Source organism: Protomyctophum parallelum (assembly GCF_964188405.1).
Source record: "Protomyctophum parallelum genome assembly, chromosome: 7".
Classification (NCBI taxonomy): domain Eukaryota; kingdom Metazoa; phylum Chordata; class Actinopteri; order Myctophiformes; family Myctophidae; genus Protomyctophum; species Protomyctophum parallelum.
Window position 1 is genome coordinate 46,025,038 of NC_139705.1, and position 23,004 is coordinate 46,048,041.

The window sequence follows — 23,004 nt, forward strand, 5'->3', positions numbered from 1 at the left end:
CCTGAGGCCGATTCTAAAAAAACGCCTCTAAATCCTGACCTAAGTTTCTGAAAAACTTCAAATATTTATATAGCAGCATCAGTTTGTTTTACATTTTTGAATACTGTAGGCCTACATACTGTACAGAACCCCAAAATGGGTTCCTGCACTGAAGGGGTAAAACACCAAAAGGGGTTCTCGCCCAGAATGGGTTAACCACTTAAAACCCACATTTCCCTATTCTGCTGAAAGCATTTGCAGAAATGAGCTGATAATTATTATATGTAATAATAAGTATGGTAATTATATCAGCTCACACAGAATTAAATCAGAAAAGTCATTATTATAGAGTCCAGCCAGAACCACCCATGAAGGGGACGTACAGTACGTAATTTAAACAAACTATATATATTTTTTTTTTTATGTTTTCTTGTCAATTGACAATGAAAGGTGAAATTAGGTCAAATGTCCCCCAAATATGACGTAAATTGTGTCCCCACACGTCTCATATTTGCCATTGACAATGAAAGGAGAAATTAGGTAAAATGTCTGCCAAATATGACATAAATTTGTACGTTGACAAGAGCACCTCACACTTCACACGGGTGTGATTTAAATGTGGCCTATTTTTGCCATTGTATATCATTTATTTGGGTTATTGGTATCGGCCACTTCAGTTATTTACTTAATATATATATTTAAGTTAAGTTGTTTGTCATAACTACTCCATGCAATTGTTTACAAAGCCTAAATAGATGTCAGGGAATGAGTTACTGCGTAGCCTGTGTTGAGAGGCGCTTACGTGCGCTTTCAGGAAACGCCTGTAACATAAGGCAAGCCTTCGTAAGGACCACACGTAAGGCAAAACCCGGCCAATGATTTTTTTTTTATGACAATCGTCAAGTAAAACGTTATGATCCTGACAGCGACTGAGGTTGTCTTAGTTCTTGTAGTGGGAAAGAGTCATTGAATGTCATTAAGTCATTGAACCTCATGCAGATCTTGTTGTGTTCACCGTCTCCCTGACATGTTTGATCGAAGGACTTTGATCAGTGGCCATTATGGGTCGTAAACCACTAAAACTGTCACTACCACCATGACCCTTATATACTGCAGACAGACTATATCATTGAGTCCAGTGATTCTCAACCTGTGGGCCAGAAAAGCTTGAGAATTACAGATTGGCCTGAGCCAAGCCAAAATGTGCACAGAATACATGACCCTTATATACAGGCCTTTCTCATTGAGCCTGAGCCAAGCCAAAGTGTGCACACAATACAGAGTGTTGCTGTCAAAAAAGAAACTGAAAAAATGTGTGTAAAGACTTGTGAAAATTCATATAGAAACTGGACAAATGTGTAAAGACATGTGAAAATGTATATTGTTCATACAAATGCCTATAGTTGCTATACAAGGGACAAGGGAAATTACCGTATCCTGAGAGATGTTTGAAGTTATTTATAATTGCTGAAAATTGCTGATCGATGTACATGCTCACAATGTGTCACATTGTGAGCATGTAGATTGGCTATTTTCAGCAAAGATATTTATTAAATCTTTATTTAAATACACTAGTAGGGTCCACTAACTAGGGTTGTAAGACCGTGGTTAAAAAAAACTGATTCTCCCATAAAAAGCAATACTACTACAGCACCTTCTCACTGTTTCAGTTTGTAGTTTATCAAAAATTGCTTGTTGTTATGCGGGTAATGTTGATTTTTTTTATTTTTAATTAAAACATTTTAATGAATGTCTTAATTCCAGTATGCTGGGGTAGGAAGTTTAACCAAAACATGTTTGATTGCTGCTCTGTATCGGAAATGTTCAAATCAACTACAATAGAAATGGCCCACGACGTTCCTCACTGTCGGGAGGACGAAAACCGTTGAAATCGGGCATTAATTTATTGCGGGAAAAATTAAGAAGTTGAAATATGGAGGTATACAAGGTTTCTGCCTGACGGTGACGTTCAAAATCTCAATATAATTTGGAAATACAATAGTAATGCTATTGTGGATTGATTTTCTCTTTTAATTGATACAGTACATACGAGTTGCTTCCTTTTATGTCGAATTACATTACATTTTATTATTTGTATTTTGTTGTTATTGTTCTCACCTGGGTTTCCTTCTGCATTGTGTACCAGTGGTTTTCAAAGTGGGGACCAAGGACCCCATGTCCTTAAGAGGGGATCATCAGCTAAATTAGTTAATATACAGGTAGCATAGAAGTGATTGTAACCACTATAAACATATTATTATTACACTATACTGTGGCTATTCCAAATGCGCAGTTGGATGCATTCTGAACTATGTATAGTGACTATTTTCATTTTTTGAAAACAATTTTGAAAACATTGTTCTGCTGCAGCCAAATACATTATGCATCTTATCATGCTTGTCCTTGATTGAGAACCACTGGTTGTATTCGCCATGGGTCTGATTGATCAGATTAACTCCATACACTGTACGCTATGTAATGCAGAACATTACATAACATATCGTTAACACACAAGTAGTCCTTAATGTGAAGCTAATTAATGAAGATTGACACTAATGAATGTGTGGGTGAACCGCTATTTAGTTATTAGGTATTTAGCTTTCTTTTTTTTATTATTATTTATTGATCTCATCTTTCTATGTGGTCTTGCTTGTCTTGTATAAAATGCCTTTTATGAGCTCATGGAGTCTTAAAATCTTTAATAAATTAATTTGGCGTACTGTTATGTTTTTTGGTGTTTTGTTGTTCATTTTATGGTGTTTTGTTAGCGGGATTAAGGATCGGCAAAATAAACGAAAATCTTTACAGTTTAGGCATCGGGGTTAAAACTTCTTTTGAGTCCCTTACGGAGCTATGTGTGTGGTTGGGTGGGTGGCTGGCTGGCTGGCTTGCTGACTGGGTGCCTGGCTGGGTATGAGCACGAAAACAGCATGGTTTTTTTCACCACCTGTGCGCAACCTAATGCACACACAAACACACAACGCACGTATTAACTGTATATATGATGCTTTCGGGTGTGCCAGTACAGTGACAGTACAGTAGAGGGACCGTCACATTGTAACTGTTATTTCTCAACCGTTTCGGACGTGTGGCGGCACGCCGGAACCGCCCCGGCCCCCTGGGCGCTTTCCTGGGGATCTGGAACTCCTAGAAACCCCATTCAAACCCATTTAGGTTCATCTTATGGTGGACATGTTTGCCTGAAAAGGAATCTTTGAAATGTTTCATAGAAAGATCACTTTCACCTAGAAGCTCCATTCACACTTTTTATAATTGAGCTTACTGTGGGCACACATGCTGGAACTTTCTACTAATGTTTGTTATTTTCTGAGTTATTTAACTTAAACAACCAATGCATTCTCAATGGCAATAGCACAAACTATGGCATGCTACTAGTCCTACATACTTACACCTAGAAACCCCATTCAAACCTATTTAGGTTCATCTTACGGTGGACATGTTTGTCTGAAAAGGAATCTTTGAAATGTTTCATAGTTTTAGAAATATAGTGCTTTCAAATTTCTAATTTGAGAATTTTATAATGGGGCACAATGGCAGCTGTATGGCACGTCAAAAAGTCACTTTCACCTAGAAACTCCATTCACACTTTTTATTATTCAGCTTACTGTGGAGACACATGATGGAACTTTTTACTTTGAAATGTTTTATAGGACTGCATGACGTTTTTCATGATTTTGCAGGATTTGAGAACAAGATGAAAATAATGGACCTGTGTCGTGTATTTTCACACAACTAAACTAGATAAGACTGGAGTTCTCTAACACAAACTGGATACTGTACCGTAGTGAAAAACCTTGTCAAAAGCATTGGACGATCAGATGAAGAGAAACTCAGGCAGAGAGGTGAACTGAAGATCCCAGAGTTGTATTTATTCAATCACAGACAAAGTCCAGAATGACAGAATAGCATCGCTTCCCGCGACCGGTGGCCGCGGAGCACACAACAGACTGCCCATGTGGACAGCCTGCCAAGACTCCCTAAACATTGCATTTACGAGACATTATATACTTTTGCATAGACCAGAGATGAATACAGGGTGGGGTCTGAAACTTTACATATGCATCAGCATAATGCCACTTGTTAACCAAGTGGTCTCGCCTTGATGCAATAGAATGCTAAATTTCTCACACACCTCAGCAAGCCTCAAAGAGTAAAAAACAATGCCTGCCCACAGGGGTACTTGGCTGGGAACCTCTAGTAAAGGAAAACCCCCAGACCTACCTCTTCTGACCAGACAATGTGTCTCACTTAACCTGCATCAACTTAGCATGACCAAAATGTATAGCCAATATAGCAATTATGAATATCATGAAATTTGGAGACAATCAGACCACACCTGTAAATTACAACAAAACAAACTAAGGCACTGGTGTGGTACTCCTGGTTTACCAGAACGGGGTTCAAGTCCCTGCAGTGCTCTGTTCAATTTGTTGTATTGACATGTTTATTTTAATTTAAAATGTTCTGCTCATTGTGTTGCCTTTTCAGAGATGATAACCCCAAGGTTCTCTACTGTGTTTGTACTCCCTATACAGTTAGGTTCCCAAGTCTATTTATTCCATATGATTTCTGTTCACTAGACCCATGCAGAACAAATGAGAACGTCTCTTATTTTTGTTTGATACATTTTTTTTATTTTATAAAATTGGTGATGAAGTGATGTTTTATGAGCAACACAAAACTGACTCATCATAGTTGGTTTGGGAACTTACTATACATATATGTACTTACTATACATTGTGAGATACTTGAATGTGTTCTTGTATTATCACTTTACCCAAATACAGCTCAATGTGTTCTTATCTTATCACCACTTTACCCAAATACAGCTATAGTCCATGGTCTCGGATGGGCATAGTCTTATGAAGGTCATCTATACTGGTCAAGGTCATTGATACTGGTGACGGTCATTTATACTGCTCAAGGTCATTTATACTGTTCAAGGTCATTGAGTGGCACACTATAGTGAGCGATTCTTCATTGTTGAGGATTTGAAAAGGTGAAAATCACGGAAAAACTAAAGGCTATAGTCCATGGTCTCAGAGGGCATACTATAGCATGTCATTTTTCCCGATTTCGGAGGATTTAAAAAAAAGATGAAAATCACAGAAAAGCGAAAGGCACTCCGAGACCATGGACTATAGTCCATGGTCTCGGAGTAATTTTCGTCTTTTTTTTTTCAAATCCTCAAATGATGAAAAATGGCATGCTATAGTAAGCCGTCTGAGATGGGCTACAGCCCATGGTCAAAAATGATGAAAAAAGAGGATTTAAAAAAAGACCATGGTCTCGGAATGATTTTCGTCTTTTTTTCAAATCCTCAACAATGATGAAGAATCGCGCACTATAGCGCGCCGCTCAATGACCTTGAGCAGTATAAATGACCTTGACAAGTATAAATGCCCTTGACCAGTATAAATGACCTTGACAAGTATAAATGACCTTGACCAGTATAAATGACCTTCACCAGTATAAATAACCTTGACCAGTATGAATGACCTTGACCAGTATGCCCTCCGAGTACGCCTCTCGCTTTTCCGCGACTTTCACCTTTTTTTCAAATCCTCAACAATGATGAAGAATCGGGCACTATAGCGCGCCGGTCAATGACCTTGACCAATATCAGTGACCTTGAGCAGTATAAATGACCTTCATAAGACTAGTAAATGACCGTGACCAGTATAAATGACCTTGACAAGTATAAATGACCTTGACCAGTATAAATGACCTTGACCAGTATGCAGTCTGTGACCATGGACTATAGCCTTTCGCTTTTCTGAGATTTTCACCTTTTTTTCAAATCCCAGAAATCGTAAAAAGCCATGGGCTATACCCCTTTTTTTCTTTTTTTTCAAAACCTAAAAAATGATGAAAAACGGCGTGCTATAGTATGCCGTATGGTATGGGCTATAGCCCATGGTCAAAAATGATGAAAAACTAGGTAATTTTTTTTTTCAAAAATTCAAAAAACGATGGGCTATAACCCATGTTTTTTGAAATTTTGATTTTTTTCAAATCCTCAAAAATGATGAAAAACGGCGTGTTATAGTATGCCGTACGGTAGGGGCTATAGCCCATGTTTAAAAATGATGAAAAACGAGGTTTAATTTTTTTTCAAAATTTCAAAAAAACGATGGGCTATAACCCATGTTTTTTGAAATTTAGATTTTTTTTAAATCCTCAAAAATGATGAAAAACGGCGTGTTATAGTATGCCGTACGGTAGGGGCTATTGCCCATGTTTAAAAATGATGAAAAACAAGGTTTAAAAAAAATTAAAAAAAAAAAAAAAAAGATTGGCTATAACCCATGTTTTTTGAAATTTTAATTTTTTTTCAAATCCTCAAAAATGATGAAAAACGGCGTGTTATAGTATGCCGTACGGTAGGGGCTATAGCCCATGTTTAAAAATGATGAAAAACGAGGTTTAAATTTTTTTCAAAATTTCAAAAAAACGATGGGCTATAACCCATGTTTTTTGAAATTTTGATTTTTTTTCAAATCCTCAAAAATGATGAAAAACGGCGTGTTATAGTATGCCGTACGGTAGGGGCTATAGCCCATGTTTAAAAATGATGAAAAACAAGGTTTAAAAAAATTAAAAAAAAAAAAAAAAAAGATTGGCTATAACCCATGTTTTTTGAAATTTTATTTTTTTTTCAAATCCTCAGAAATGATGAAAAACGGCGTGTTATAGTATGCCGTACGGTAGGGGCTATAGCCCATGTTTAAAAATGATGAAATACGAGGTTTAAAAAAATTTCAACATTTCTAAAAAACGATGGGCTATAACCCATGTTTTTTTAAATTTAAAATTATTTTCAAATCCTCAAAAATGATGAAAAACGGCGTGTTATAGTATGCCGTACGGTAGGGGCTATAGCCCATGTTTAAAAATGATGAAAAACAAGGTTTAAAAAAATTAAAAAAAAAAAAAAAAAAGATTGGCTATAACCCATGTTTTTTGAAATTTTTTTTTTTTTTCAAATCCTCAGAAATGATGAAAAACGGCGTGTTATAGTATGCCGTACGGTAGGGGCTATAGCCCATGTTTAAAAATGATGAAATACGAGGTTTAAAAAAATTTCAACATTTCTAAAAAACGATGGGCTATAACCCATGTTTTTTTAAATTTAAAATTATTTTCAAATCCTCAAAAATGATGAAAAACGGCGTGTTATAGTATGCCGTACGGTAGGGGCTATAGCCCATGTTCAAAAATGATGAAAAACGAGGTTAATTCTTTTTTTCAAAATTTCAAAAAAACTATGGGCTATAACCCATGTTTTTTGAAATTTTGATTTTTTTTCAAATCCTCAAAAATGATGAAAAACGGCGTGTTATAGTATGCCGTACGGTAGGGGCTATAGCCCATGTTTAAAAATGATGAAATACGAGGTTTAAAAAAATTTCAACATTTCTAAAAAACGATGGGCTATAACCCATGTTTTTTTAAATTTAAAATTATTTTCAAATCCTCAAAAATGATGAAAAACGGCGTGTTATAGTATGCCGTACGGTAGGGGCTATAGCCCATGTTCAAAAATGATGAAAAACGAGGTTAATTCTTTTTTTCAAAAATTCAAAAAACGATGGGCTATAACCCATGTTTTTTGAAATTTTGAATTTTTTTCAAATCCTCAAAAATGATGAAAAACGGCGTGCTATAGTATGCCGTACGGTAGGGGCTATAGCCCATGTTCAAAAATGATGAAAAACGAGGTTAATTTTTTTTTTCAAAAATTCAAAAAACGATGGGCTATAACCCATGTTTTTTGAAATTTTGAATTTTTTCAAATCCTCAAAAATGATGAAAAACGGCGTGCTATAGTATGCCATACGGTAGGGGCTATAGCCCATGTTTAAAAATGATGAAAAACGAGGTTTAAAAAAAATTCAAAATTTCCAAAAAACGATGGGCTATAACTCATGTTTTTTGAAATTTAGATTTTTTTAAAAATCCTCAAAAATGATGAAAAACGGCGTGTTATAGTATGCCGTACGGTAGGGGCTATAGCCCATGTTTAAAAATGATGAAAAACGAGGTTTAATTTTTTTTCAAAATTTCAAAAAAACGATGGGCTATAACCCATGTTTTTTGAAATTTAGATTTTTTTTAAATCCTCAAAAATGATGAAAAACGGCGTGTTATAGTATGCCGTACGGTAGGGGCTATAGCCCATGTTTAAAAATGATGAAAAACAAGGTTTAAAAAAAATTCAAAATTTCAAAAAAACGATGGGCTATAACCCATGTTTTTTGAAATTTAGATTTTTTTTCAAATCCTCAAAAATGATGAAAAACGGCGTGTTATAGTATGCCGTACGGTAGGGGCTATAGCCCATGTTTAAAAATGATGAAAAACGAGGTTTAAAAAAAATTCAAAATTTCAAAAAAACGATGGGCTATAACCCATGTTTTTTGAAATTTAGATTTTTTTTCAAATCCTCAAAAATGATGAAAAACGGCGTGTTATAGTATGCCGTACGGTAGGGGCTATAGCCCATGTTCAAAAATGATGAAAAACGAGGTTAATTCTTTTTTTCAAAAATTCAAAAAACGATGGGCTATAACCCATGTTTTTTGAAATTTTGAATTTTTTTCAAATCCTCAAAAATGATGAAAAACGGCGTGCTATAGTATGCCGTACGGTAGGGGCTATAGCCCATGTTCAAAAATGATGAAAAACGAGGTTATTTTTTTTTTCAAAAATTCAAAAAACGATGGGCTATAACCCATGTTTTTTGAAATTTTGAATTTTTTCAAATCCTCAAAAATGATGAAAAACGGCGTGCTATAGTATGCCATACGGTAGGGGCTATAGCCCATGTTTAAAAATGATGAAAAACGAGGTTTAAAAAAAATTCAAAATTTCCAAAAAACGATGGGCTATAACTCATGTTTTTTGAAATTTTGATTTTTTTTTAAATCCTCAAAAATGATGAAAAACGGCGTGTTATAGTATGCCGTACGGTAGGGGCTATAGCCCATGTTTAAAAATGATGAAAAACGAGGTTTAATTTTTTTTCAAAATTTCAAAAAAACGATGGGCTATAACCCATGTTTTTTTAAATTTAGATTTTTTTTAAATCCTCAAAAATGATGAAAAACGGCGTGTTATAGTATGCCGTACGGTAGGGGCTATAGCCCATGTTTAAAAATGATGAAAAACAAGGTTTAAAAAAATTTCAAAAAAAAAAAAAAAAGATTGGCTATAACCCATGTTTTTTGAAATTTTATTTTTTTTTCAAATCCTCAGAAATGATGAAAAACGGCGTGTTATAGTATGCCGTACGGTAGGGGCTATAGCCCATGTTTAAAAATGATGAAAAACGAGGTTTAAATTTTTTTCAAAATTTCTAAAAAACGATGGGCTATAACCCATGTTTTTTTAAATTTAAAATTATTTTCAAATCCTCAAAAATGATGAAAAACGGCGTGTTATAGTATGCCGTACGGTAGGGGCTATAGCCCATGTTCAAAAATGATGAAAAACGAGGTTAATTCTTTTTTTCAAAAATTCAAAAAACGATGGGCTATAACCCATGTTTTTTGAAATTTTGAATTTTTTTCAAATCCTCAAAAATGATGAAAAACGGCGTGCTATAGTATGCCGTACGGTAGGGGCTATAGCCCATGTTCAAAAATGATGAAAAACGAGGTTAATTTTTTTTTCAAAAATTCAAAAAACGATGGGCTATAACCCATGTTTTTTGAAATTTTGAATTTTTTCAAATCCTCAAAAATGATGAAAAACGGCGTGCTATAGTATGCCATACGGTAGGGGCTATAGCCCATGTTTAAAAATGATGAAAAACGAGGTTTAAAAAAAATTCAAATTTTCCAAAAAACGATGGGCTATAACTCATGTTTTTTGAAATTTTGATTTTTTTAAAAATCCTCAAAAATGATGAAAAACGGCGTGTTATAGTATGCCGTACGGTAGGGGCTATAGCCCATGTTTAAAAATGATGAAAAACGAGGTTAAATTTTTTTTCAAAATTTCAAAAAAACGATGGGCTATAACCCATGTTTTTCGAAATTTAGATTTTTTTTAAATCCTCAAAAATGATGAAAAACGGCGTGTTATAGTATGCCGTACGGTAGGGGCTATAGCCCATGTTTAAAAATGATGAAAAACAAGGTTTAAAAAAAATTCAAAAAAAAAAAAAGAAGATTGGCTATAACCCATGTTTTTTGAAATTTTAATTTTTTTTCAAATCCTCAAAAATGATGAAAAACGGCGTGTTATAGTATGCCGTACGGTAGGGGCTATAGCCCATGGGCTATAGCCCATGGGCTATAGCCCATGTTTAAAAATGATGAAAAACAAGGTTTAAAAAAAAAGAAAAAAAAAAAAAAAAAGATTGGCTATAACCCATGTTTTTTGAAATTTAATTTTTTTTTCAAATCCTCAGAAATGATGAAAAACGGCGTGTTATAGTATGCCGTACGGTAGGGGCTATAGCCCATGTTTAAAAATGATGAAAAACGAGGTTTAATTTTTTTTCAAAATTTCAAAAAAACTATGGGCTATAACCCATGTTTTTTGAAATTTTGATTTTTTTTCAAATCCTCAAAAATGATGAAAAACGGCGTGTTATAGTATGCCGTACGGTAGGGGCTATAGCCCATGTTTAAAAATGATGAAATACGAGGTTTAAAAAAATTTCAACATTTCTAAAAAACGATGGGCTATAACCCATGTTTCTTTAAATTTAAAATTCTTTTCAAATCCTCAAAAATGATGAAAAACGGCGTGTTATAGTATGCCGTACGGTAGGGGCTATAGCCCACGTTTAAAAATGATGAAAAACAAGGTTTAAAAAAAATTCAAAAAAAAAAGAAAAAGATTGGCTATAACCAATGTTTTTTGAAATTTTAATTTTTTTTCAAATCCTCAAAAATGATGAAAAACGGCGTGTTATAGTATGCCGTACGGTAGGGGCTATAGCCCATGTTTAAAAATGATGAAAAACGAGGTTTAATTTTTTTCAACATTTCTAAAAAACGATGGGCTATAACCCATGTTTTTTGAAATTTTGATTTTTTTTAAAATCCTCAAAAATGATGAAAAACGGCGTGTTATAGTATGCCGTACGGTAGGGGCTATAGCCCATGTTTACAAATGATGAAAAACGAGGTTTAAATTATTTTCAACATTTCTAAAAAACGATGGGCTATAACCCATGTTTTTTGAAATTTTGATATTTTTTTAAATCCTCAAAAATGATGAAAAACGGCGTGTTATAGTATGCCGTACAGTAGGGGCTATAGCCCATGTTCAAAAATGATGAAAAACGAGGTTAATTCTTTTTTTCAAAAATTCAAAAAACGATGGGCTATAACCCATGTTTTTTGAAATTTTGAATTTTTTTCAAATCCTCAAAAATGATGAAAAACGGCGTGCTATAGTATGCCGTACGGTAGGGGCTATAGCCCATGTTCAAAAATGATGAAAAACTAGGTTAATTTTTTTTTCAAAAATTCAAAAAACGATGGGCTATAACCCATGTTTTTTGAAATTTTGAATTTTTTCAAATCCTCAAAAATGATGAAAAACGGCGTGCTATAGTATGCCATACGGTAGGGGCTATAGCCCATGTTTAAAAATGATGAAAAATGAGGTTTAAAAAAAATTCAAAATTTCCAAAAAACGATGGGCTATAACTCATGTTTTTCGAAATTTTGATTTTTTTTAAATCCTCAAAAATGATGAAAAACGGCGTGTTATAGTATGCCGTACGGTAGGGGCTATAGCCCATGTTTAAAAATGATGAAAAACAAGGTTTAAAAAAAATAAAAAAAAAAAAAAAAAAGATTGGCTATAACCCATGTTTTTTGAAATTTTGATTTTTTTTTAAATCCTCAAAAATGATGAAAAACGGCGTGTTATAGTATGCCGTACAGTAGGGGCTATAGCCCATGTTAAAAAATGATGAAAAACGAGGTTAATTCTTTTTTTCAAAAATTCAAAAAACGATGGGCTATAACCCATGTTTTTTGAAATTTTGAATTTTTTTCAAATCCTCAAAAATGATGAAAAACGGCGTGCTATAGTATGCCGTACGGTAGGGGCTATAGCCCATGTTCAAAAATGATGAAAAACTAGGTTAATTTTTTTTTCAAAAATTCAAAAAACGATGGGCTATAACCCATGTTTTTTGAAATTTTGAATTTTTTCAAATCCTCAAAAATGATGAAAAACGGCGTGCTATAGTATGCCATACGGTAGGGGCTATAGCCCATGTTTAAAAATGATGAAAAACGAGGTTTAAAAAAAATTCAAAATTTCCAAAAAACGATGGGCTATAACTCATGTTTTTTGAAATTTTGATTTTTTTAAAAATCCTCAAAAATGATGAAAAACGGCGTGTTATAGTATGCCGTACGGTAGGGGCTATAGCCCATGTTTAAAAATGATGAAAAACGAGGTTTAATTTTTTTTCAAAATTTCAAAAAAACGATGGGCTATAACCCATGTTTTTCGAAATTTTGATTTTTTTTAAATCCTCAAAAATGATGAAAAACGGCGTGTTATAGTATGCCGTACGGTAGGGGCTATAGCCCATGTTTAAAAATGATGAAAAACAAGGTTTAAAAAAAATTAAAAAAAAAAAAAAAAAGATTGGCTATAACCCATGTTTTTTGAAATTTTAAATTTTTTTCAAATCCTCAAAAATGATGAAAAACGGCGTGTTATAGTATGCCGTACGGTAGGGGCTATAGCCCATGTTTAAAAATGATGAAAAACGAGGTTTAAAATTTTTTCAAAATTTCAAAAAAACGATGGGCTATAACCCATGTTTTTTGAAATTTTGATTTTTTTTCAAATCCTCAGAAATGATGAAAAACGGCGTGTTATAGTATGCCGTACGGTAGGGGCTATAGCCCATGTTTAAAAATGATGAAAAACGAGGTTTAAATTTTTTTCAAAATTTCAAAAAAACTATGGGCTATAACCCATGTTTTTTGAAATTTTGATTTTTTTTCAAATCCTCAAAAATGATGAAAAACGGCGTGTTATAGTATGCCGTACGGTAGGGGCTATAGCCCATGTTTAAAAATGATGAAATACGAGGTTTAAAAAAATTTCAACATTTCTAAAAAACGATGGGCTATAACCCATGTTTTTTTAAATTTAAAATTCTTTTCAAATCCTCAAAAATGATGAAAAACGGCGTGTTATAGTATGCCGTACGGTAGGGGCTATAGCCCATGTTCAAAAATGATGAAAAACTAGGTTAATTCTTTTTTTCAAAAATTCAAAAAACGATGGGCTATAACCCATGTTTTTTTAAATTTTGAATTTTTTTCAAATCCTCAAAAATGATAAAAAACGGCGTGCTATAGTATGCCGTACGGTAGGGGCTATAGCCCATGTTCAAAAATGTTGAAAAACTAGGTAAATTTTTTTTTCAAAAATTCAAAAAACGATGGGCTATAACCCATGTTTTTTGAAATTTTGAACTTTTTTCAAATCCTCAAAAATGATGAAAAACGGCGTGCTATAGTATGCCATGCGGTAGGGGCTATAGCCCATGTTTAAAAATGATGAAAAACAAGGTTAAGAAAAAATTCAAAAAAAAAAAAAAAAGATTGGCTATAACCCATGTTTTTTGAAATTTTGATTTTTTTTCAAATCCTCAAAAATGATGAAAAACGGCGTGTTATAGTATGCCGTACGGTAGGGGCTATAGCCCATGTTTAAAAATGATGAAAAATGAGGTTTAAAAAAATTTCAACATTTCTAAAAAACGATGGGCTATAACCCATGTTTTTTGAAATTTTGATTTTTTGAAAAATCCTCAAAAATGATGAAAAACGGCGTGTTATAGTATGCCGTACGGTAGGGGCTATAGCCCATGTTTAAAAATGATGAAAAACGAGGTTTAAATTTTTTTCAAAATTTCAAAAAAACGATGGGCTATAACCCATGTTTTTTGAAATTTTGATTTTTTTTCAAATCCTCAAAAATGATGAAAAACGGCGTGTTATAGTATGCCGTACGGTAGGGGCTATAGCCCATGTTTAAAAATGATGAAAAACAAGGTTTAAAAAAAATTCAAAAAAAAAAAAAAAAGATTGGCTATAACCCATGTTTTTTGAAATTTTGATTTTTTGAAAAATCCTCAAAAATGATGAAAAACGGCGTGTTATAGTATGCCGTACGGTAGGGGCTATAGCCCATGTTTAAAAATGATGAAAAACGAGGTTTAAATTTTTTTCAAAATTTCAAAAAAACTATGGGCTATAACCCATGTTTTTTGAAATTTTGATTTTTTTTCAAATCCTCAAAAATGATGAAAAACGGCGTGTTATAGTATGCCGTACGGTAGGGGCTATAGCCCATGTTTAAAAATGATGAAATACGAGGTTTAAAAAAATTTCAACATTTCTAAAAAACGATGGGCTATAACCCATGTTTTTTTAAATTTAAAATTATTTTCAAATCCTCAAAAATGATGAAAAACGGCGTGTTATAGTATGCCGTACGGTAGGGGCTATAGCCCATGTTCAAAAATGATGAAAAACGAGGTTAATTCTTTTTTTCAAAAATTCAAAAAACGATGGGCTATAACCCATGTTTTTTGAAATTTTGAATTTTTTTCAAATCCTCAAAAATGATGAAAAACGGCGTGCTATAGTATGCCGTACGGTAGGGGCTATAGCCCATGTTTAAAAATGATGAAAAATGAGGTTTAAAAAAATGTCAACATTTCTAAAAAACGATGGGCTATAACCCATGTTTTTTGAAATTTTGATTTTTTGAAAAATCCTCAAAAATGATGAAAAACGGCGTGTTATAGTATGCCGTACGGTAGGGGCTATAGCCCATGTTTAAAAATGATGAAAAACGAGGTTTAAATTTTTTTCAAAATTTCAAAAAAACGATGGGCTATAACCCATGTTTTTTGAAATTTTGATTTTTTTTCAAATCCTCAAAAATGATGAAAAACGGCGTGTTATAGTATGCCGTACGGTAGGGGCTATAGCCCATGTTTAAAAATGATGAAAAACGAGGTTTAAATTTTTTTCAAAATTTCAAAAAAACGATGGGCTATAACCCATGTTTTTTGAAATTTTGATTTTTTTTCAAATCCTCAAAAATGATGAAAAACGGCGTGTTATAGTATGCCGTACGGTAGGGGCTATAGCCCATGTTTAAAAATGATGAAAAACAAGGTTTAAAAAAAATTAAAAAAAAAAAAAAAAAGATTGGCTATAACCCATGTTTTTTGAATTTTTTTTTTTTTTTCAAATCCTCAGAAATGATGAAAAACGGCGTGTTATAGTATGCCGTACGGTAGGGGCTATAGCCCATGTTTAAAAATGATGAAAAACGAGGTTTAAAATTTTTTCAAATTTTCAAAAAAACTATGGGCTATAACCCATGTTTTTTGAAATTTTGATTTTTTTTCAAATCCTCAAAAATGATGAAAAACGGCGTGTTATAGTATGCCGTACGGTAGGGGCTATAGCCCATGTTTAAAAATGATGAAATACGAGGTTTAAAAAAATTTCAACATTTCTAAAAAACGATGGGCTATAACCCATGTTTTTTTAAATTTTGATTTTTTTTCAAATCCTCAAAAATGATGAAAAACGGCGTGTTATAGTATGCCGTACGGTAGGGGCTATAGCCCATGTTTAAAAATGATGAAATACGAGGTTTAAAAAAATTTCAACATTTCTAAAAAACGATGGGCTATAACCCATGTTTTTTTAAATTTAAAATTCTTTTCAAATCCTCAAAAATGATGAAAAACGGCGTGTTATAGTATGCCGTACGGTAGGGGCTATAGCCCATGTTCAAAAATGATGAAAAACGAGGTTAATTCTTTTTTTCAAAAATTCAAAAAACGATGGGCTATAACCCATGTTTTTTGAAATTTTGAATTTTTTTCAAATCCTCAAAAATGATGAAAAACGGCGTGCTATAGTATGCCGTACGGTAGGGGCTATAGCCCATGTTCAAAAATGATGAAAAACTAGGTTAATTTTTTTTTCAAAAATTCAAAAAACGATGGGCTATAACCCATGTTTTTTGAAATTTTGAAATTTTTCAAATCCTCAAAAATGATGAAAACGGCGTGCTATAGTATGCCATACGGTAGGGGCTATAGCCCATGTTTAAAAATGATGAAAAACAAGGTTAAGAAAAAATTCAAAAAAAAAAAAAAAAGATTGGCTATAACCCATGTTTTTTGAAATTTTGATTTTTTTTCAAATCCTCAAAAATGATGAAAAACGGCGTGTTATAGTATGCCGTACGGTAGGGGCTATAGCCCATGTTTAAAAATGATGAAAAATGAGGTTTAAAAAAAATTCAACATTTCTAAAAAACGATGGGCTATAACCCATGTTTTTTGAAATTTTGATTTTTTTAAAAATCCTCAAAAATGATGAAAAACGGCGTGTTATAGTATGCCGTACGGTAGGGGCTATAGCCCATGTTCAAAAATGTTGAAAAACTAGGTTAATTTTTTTTTCAAAAATTCAAAAAACGATGGGCTATAACCCATGTTTTTTGAAATTTTGAATTTTTTCAAATCCTCAAAAATGATGAAAAACGGCGTGCTATAGTATGCCATGCGGTAGGGGCTATAGCCCATGTTTAAAAATGATGAAAAACAAGGTTAAGAAAAAATTCAAAAAAAAAAAAAAAAGATTGGCTATAACCCATGTTTTTTGAAATTTTGATTTTTTTTCAAATCCTCAAAAATGATGAAAAACGGCGTGTTATAGTATGCCGTACGGTAGGGGCTATAGCCCATGTTTAAAAATGATGAAAAATGAGGTTTAAAAAATTTTCAACATTTCTAAAAAACGATGGGCTATAACCCATGTTTTTTGAAATTTTGATTTTTTGAAAAATCCTCAAAAATGATGAAAAACGGCGTGTTATAGTATGCCGTACGGTAGGGGCTATAGCCCATGTTTAAAAATGATGAAAAACGAGGTTTAATTTTTTTTCAAAATTTCAAAAAAACGATGGGCTATAACCCATGTTTTTTGAAATTTTGATTTTTTTTCAAATCCTCAAAAATGATGAAAAACGGCGTGTTATAGTATGCCGTACGGTAGGGGCTATAGCCCATGTTTAAAAATGATGAAAAACAAGGTTTAAAAAAAATTCAAAAAAAAAAAAAAAAGATTGGCTATAACCCATGTTTTTTGAAATTTTGATTTTTTGAAAAATCCTCAAAAATGATGAAAAACGGCGTGTTATAGTATGCCGTACGGTAGGGGCTATAGCCCATGTTTAAAAATGATGAAAAACGAGGTTTAAATTTTTTTCAAAATTTCAAAAAAACTATGGGCTATAACCCATGTTTTTTGAAATTTTGATTTTTTTTCAAATCCTCAAAAATGATGAAAAACGGCGTGTTATAGTATGCCGTACGGTAGGGGCTATAGCCCATGTTTAAAAATGATGAAATACGAGGTTTAAAAAATTTTCAACATTTCTAAAAAACGATGGGCTATAACCCATGTTTTTTTAAATTTAAAATTATTTTCAAATCCTCAAAAATGATGAAAAACGGCGTGTTATAGTATGCCGTACGGTAGGGGCTATAGCCCATGTTCAAAAATGATGAAAAACGAGGTTAATTCTTTTTTTCAAAAATTCAAAAAATGATGGGCTATAACCCATGTTTTTTGAAATTTTGAATTTTTTTCAAATCCTCAAAAATGATGAAAAACGGCGTGCTATAGTATGCCGTACGGTAGGGGCTATAGCCCATGTTCAAAAATGATGAAAAACTAGGTTAATTTTTTTTTCAAAAATTCAAAAAACGATGGGCTATAACCCATGTTTTTTGAAATTTTGAATTTTTTCAAATCCTCAAAAATGATGAAAAACGGCGTGCTATAGTATGCCATACGGTAGGGGCTATAGCCCATGTTTAAAAATGATGAAAAACAAGGTTAAGAAAAAATTCAAAAAGAAAAAAAAAAAAAGATTGGCTATAACCCATGTTTTTTGAAATTTTGATTTTTTTTCAAATCCTCAAAAATGATGAAAAACGGCGTGTTATAGTATGCCGTACGGTAGGGGCTATAGCCCATGTTTAAAAATGATGAAAAATGAGGTTTAAAAAAATGTCAACATTTCTAAAAAACGATGGGCTATAACCCATGTTTTTTGAAATTTTGATTTTTTGAAAAATCCTCAAAAATGATGAAAAACGGCGTGTTATAGTATGCCGTACGGTAGGGGCTATAGCCCATGTTTAAAAATGATGAAAAACGAGGTTTACATTTTTTTCAAAATTTCAAAAAAACGATGGGCTATAACCCATGTTTTTTGAAATTTTGATTTTTTTTCAAATCCTCAAAAATGATGAAAAACGGCGTGTTATAGTATGCCGTACGGTAGGGGCTATAGCCCATGTTTAAAAATGATGAAAAACAAGGTTTAAAAAAAATTCAAAAAAAAAAAAAAAAGATTGGCTATAACCCATGTTTTTTGATTTTTTTTTTTTTTTTCAAATCCTCAGAAATGATGAAAAACGGTGTGTTATAGTATGCCGTACGGTAGGGGCTATAGCCCATGTTTAAAAATGATGAAAAACGAGGTTTAAAATTTTTTCAAAATTTCAAAAAAACTATGGGCTATAACCCATGTTTTTTGAAATTTTGATTTTTTTTCAAATCCTCAAAAATGATGAAAAACGGCGTGTTATAGTATGCCGTACGGTAGGGGCTATAGCCCATGTTTAAAAATGATGAAATACGAGGTTTAAAAATTTTTCAACATTTCTAAAAAACGATGGGCTATAACCCATGTTTTTTTAAATTTTGATTTTTTTTCAAATCCTCAAAAATGATGAAAAACGGCGTGTTATAGTATGCCGTACGGTAGGGGCTATAGCCCATGTTTAAAAATGATGAAATACGAGGTTTAAAAAATTTTCAACATTTCTAAAAAACGATGGGCTATAACCCATGTTTTTTTAAATTTAAAATTCTTTTCAAATCCTCAAAAATGATGAAAAACGGCGTGTTATAGTATGCCGTACGGTAGGGGCTATAGCCCATGTTCAAAAATGATGAAAAACGAGGTTAATTCTTTTTTTCAAAAATTCAAAAAACGATGGGCTATAACCCATGTTTTTGAAATTTTGAATTTTTTTCAAATCCTCAAAAATGATGAAAAACGGCGTGCTATAGTATGCCGTACGGTAGGGGCTATAGCCCATGTTCAAAAATGATGAAAAACTAGGTTAATTTTTTTTTCAAAAATTCAAAAAACGATGGGCTATAACCCATGTTTTTTGAAATTTTGAATTTTTTCAAATCCTCAAAAATGATGAAAACGGCGTGCTATAGTATGCCATACGGTAGGGGCTATAGCCCATGTTTAAAAATGATGAAAAACAAGGTTAAGAAAAAATTAAAAAAAAAAAAAAAAAGATTGGCTATAACCCATGTTTTTTGAAATTTTGATTTTTTTTCAAATCCTCAAAAATGATGAAAAACGGCGTGTTATAGTATGCCGTACGGTAGGGGCTATAGCCCATGTTTAAAAATGATGAAAAATGAGGTTTAAAAAAAATTCAACATTTCTAAAAAACGATGGGCTATAACCCATGTTTTTTGAAATTTTGATTTTTTAAAAAATCCTCAAAAATGATGAAAAACGGCGTGTTATAGTATGCCGTACGGTAGGGGCTATAGCCCATGTTTAAAAATGATGAAAAACGAGGTTTAAATTTTTTTCAAAATTTCAAAAAAACGATGGGCTATAACCCATGTTTTTTGAAATTTTGTTTTTTTTTAAATCCTCAAAAATGATGAAAAACGGCGTGTTATAGTATGCCGTACGGTAGGGGCTATAGCCCATGTTTAAAAATGATGAAAAACAAGGTTTAAATTTTTTTCAACATTTCTAAAAAACGATGGGCTATAACCCATGTTTTTTGAAATTTTGATTTTTTTTTAAATCCTCAAAAATGATGAAAAACGGCGTGTTATAGTATGCCGTACGGTAGGGGCTATAGCCCATGTTTAAAAATGATGAAAAACAAGGTTTAAAAAAAATTCAAAAAAAAAAAAAAAAGAAAAAGATTGGCTATAACCAATGTTTTTTGAAATTTTAATTTATTTTCAAATCCTCAAAAATGATGAAAAACGGCGTGTTATAGTATGCCGTACGGTAGGGGCTATAGCCCATGTTTAAAAATGATGAAAAACAAGGTTTAAAAAAAATTCAAAAAAAAAAAAAAAAGATTGGCTATAACCCATGTTTTTTGAAATTTTGATTTTTTTTCAAATCCTCAAAAATGATGAAAAACGGCGTGTTATAGTATGCCGTACGGTAGGGGCTATAGCCCATGTTTAAAATGATGAAAAACGAGGTTTAAATTTTTTTCAACATTTCTAAAAAACGATGGGCTATAACCCATGTTTTTTGAAATTTTGATTTTTTTTTAAATCCTCAAAAATGATGAAAAACGGCGTGTTATAGTATGCCGTACAGTAGGGGCTATAGCCCATGTTTAAAAATGATGAAAAACGAGGTTTAAAAAAAATTCAAATTTTCAAAAAAACGATGGGCTATAACCCATGTTTTTTGAAAATTAGATTTTTTTAAAAATCCTCAAAAATGATGAAAAACGGCGTGTTATAGTATGCCGTACGGTAGGGGCTATAGCCCATGTTTAAAAATGATGAAAAACGAGGTTTAAAAAAATTTCAACATTTCAAAAAAACGATGGGCTATAACCCATGTTTTTTGAAATTTTGATTTTTTTTAAATCCTCAAAAATGATGAAAAACGGCGTGTTATAGTATGCCGTACGGTAGGGGCTATAGCCCATGTTTAAAAATGATGAAAAACGAGGTTTAAAAAAATGTCAAAATTTCAAAAAAACGATGGGCTATAACCCATGTTTTTTGAAATTTTGATTTTTTTTCAAATCCTCAAAAATGATGAAAAACGGCGTGTTATAGTATGCCTTACGGTAGGGGCTATAGCCCATGTTTAAAAATGATGAAATACGAGGTTTAAAAAAATTTCAACATTTCTAAAAAACGATGGGCTATAACCCATGTTTTTTGAAATTTAAAATTATTTTCAAATCCTCAAAAATGATGAAAAACGGCGTGTTATAGTATGCCGTACGGTAGGGGCTATAGCCCATGTTCAAAAATGATGAAAAACTAGGTTAATTTTTTTTCTTCAAAAATTCAAAAAACGATGGGCTATAACCCATGTTTTTTGAAATTTTGAATTTTTTTCAAATCCTCAAAAATGATGAAAAACGGCGTGCTATAGTATGCCGTACGGTAGGGGCTATAGCCCATGTTTAAAAATGATGAAAAACAAGGTTTAAATTTTTTTCAACATTTCTAAAAAACGATGGGCTATAACCCATGTTTTTTGAAATTTTAATTTATTTTCAAATCCTCAAAAATGATGAAAAACGGCGTGTTATAGTATGCCGTACGGTAGGGGCTATAGCCCATGTTTAAAAATGATGAAAAACAAGGTTTAAAAAAAATTCAAAAAAAAAAAAAAAAGATTGGCTATAACCCATGTTTTTTGAAATTTTGATTTTTTTTTAAATCCTCAAAAATGATGAAAAACGGCGTGTTATAGTATGCCGTACGGTAGGGGCTATAGCCCATGTTTAAAATGATGAAAAACGAGGTTTAAATTTTTTTCAACATTTCTAAAAAACGATGGGCTATAACCCATGTTTTTTGAAATTTTGATTTTTTTTTAAATCCTCAAAAATGATGAAAAACGGCGTGTTATAGTATGCCGTACAGTAGGGGCTATAGCCCATGTTTAAAAATGATGAAAAACGAGGTTTAAAAAAAATTCAAATTTTCAAAAAAACGATGGGCTATAACTCATGTTTTTTGAAAATTAGATTTTTTTAAAAATCCTCAAAAATGATGAAAAACGGCGTGTTATAGTATGCCGTACGGTAGGGGCTATAGCCCATGTTTAAAAATGATGAAAAACGAGGTTTAAAAAAATTTCAACATTTCAAAAAAACGATGGGCTATAACCCATGTTTTTTGAAATTTTGATTTTTTTTAAATCCTCAAAAATGATGAAAAACGGCGTGTTATAGTATGCCGTACGGTAGGGGCTATAGCCCATGTTTAAAAATGATGAAAAACGAGGTTTAAAAAAATGTCAAAATTTCAAAAAAACGATGGGCTATAACCCATGTTTTTTGAAATTTTGATTTTTTTTCAAATCCTCAAAAATGATGAAAAACGGCGTGTTATAGTATGCCTTACGGTAGGGGCTATAGCCCATGTTTAAAAATGATGAAATACGAGGTTTAAAAAAATTTCAACATTTCTAAAAAACGATGGGCTATAACCCATGTTTTTTGAAATTTAAAATTATTTTCAAATCCTCAAAAATGATGAAAAACGGCGTGTTATAGTATGCCGTACGGTAGGGGCTATAGCCCATGTTCAAAAATGATGAAAAACGAGGTTAATTTTTTTTCTTCAAAAATTCAAAAAACGATGGGCTATAACCCATGTTTTTTGAAATTTTGAATTTTTTTCAAATCCTCAAAAATGATGAAAAACGGCGTGCTATAGTATGCCGTACGGTAGGGGCTATAGCCCATGTTTAAAAATGATGAAAAACGAGGTTTAAATTTTTTTCAAAATTTCAAAAAAACGATGGGCTATAACCCATGTTTTTTGAAATTTTGATTTTTTTTTAATCCTCAAAAATGATGAAAAACGGCGTGTTATAGTATGCCGTACGGTAGGGGCTATAGCCCATGTTCAAAAATGATGAAAAACTAGGTTAATTTTTTTTCTTCAAAAATTCAAAAAACGATGGGCTATAACCCATGTTTTTTGAAATTTTGAATTTTTTTCAAATCCTCAAAAATGATGAAAAACGGCGTGCTATAGTATGCCGTACGGTAGGGGCTATAGCCCATGTTTAAAAATGATGAAAAACAAGGTTTAAATTTTTTTCAACATTTCTAAAAAACGATGGGCTATAACCCAT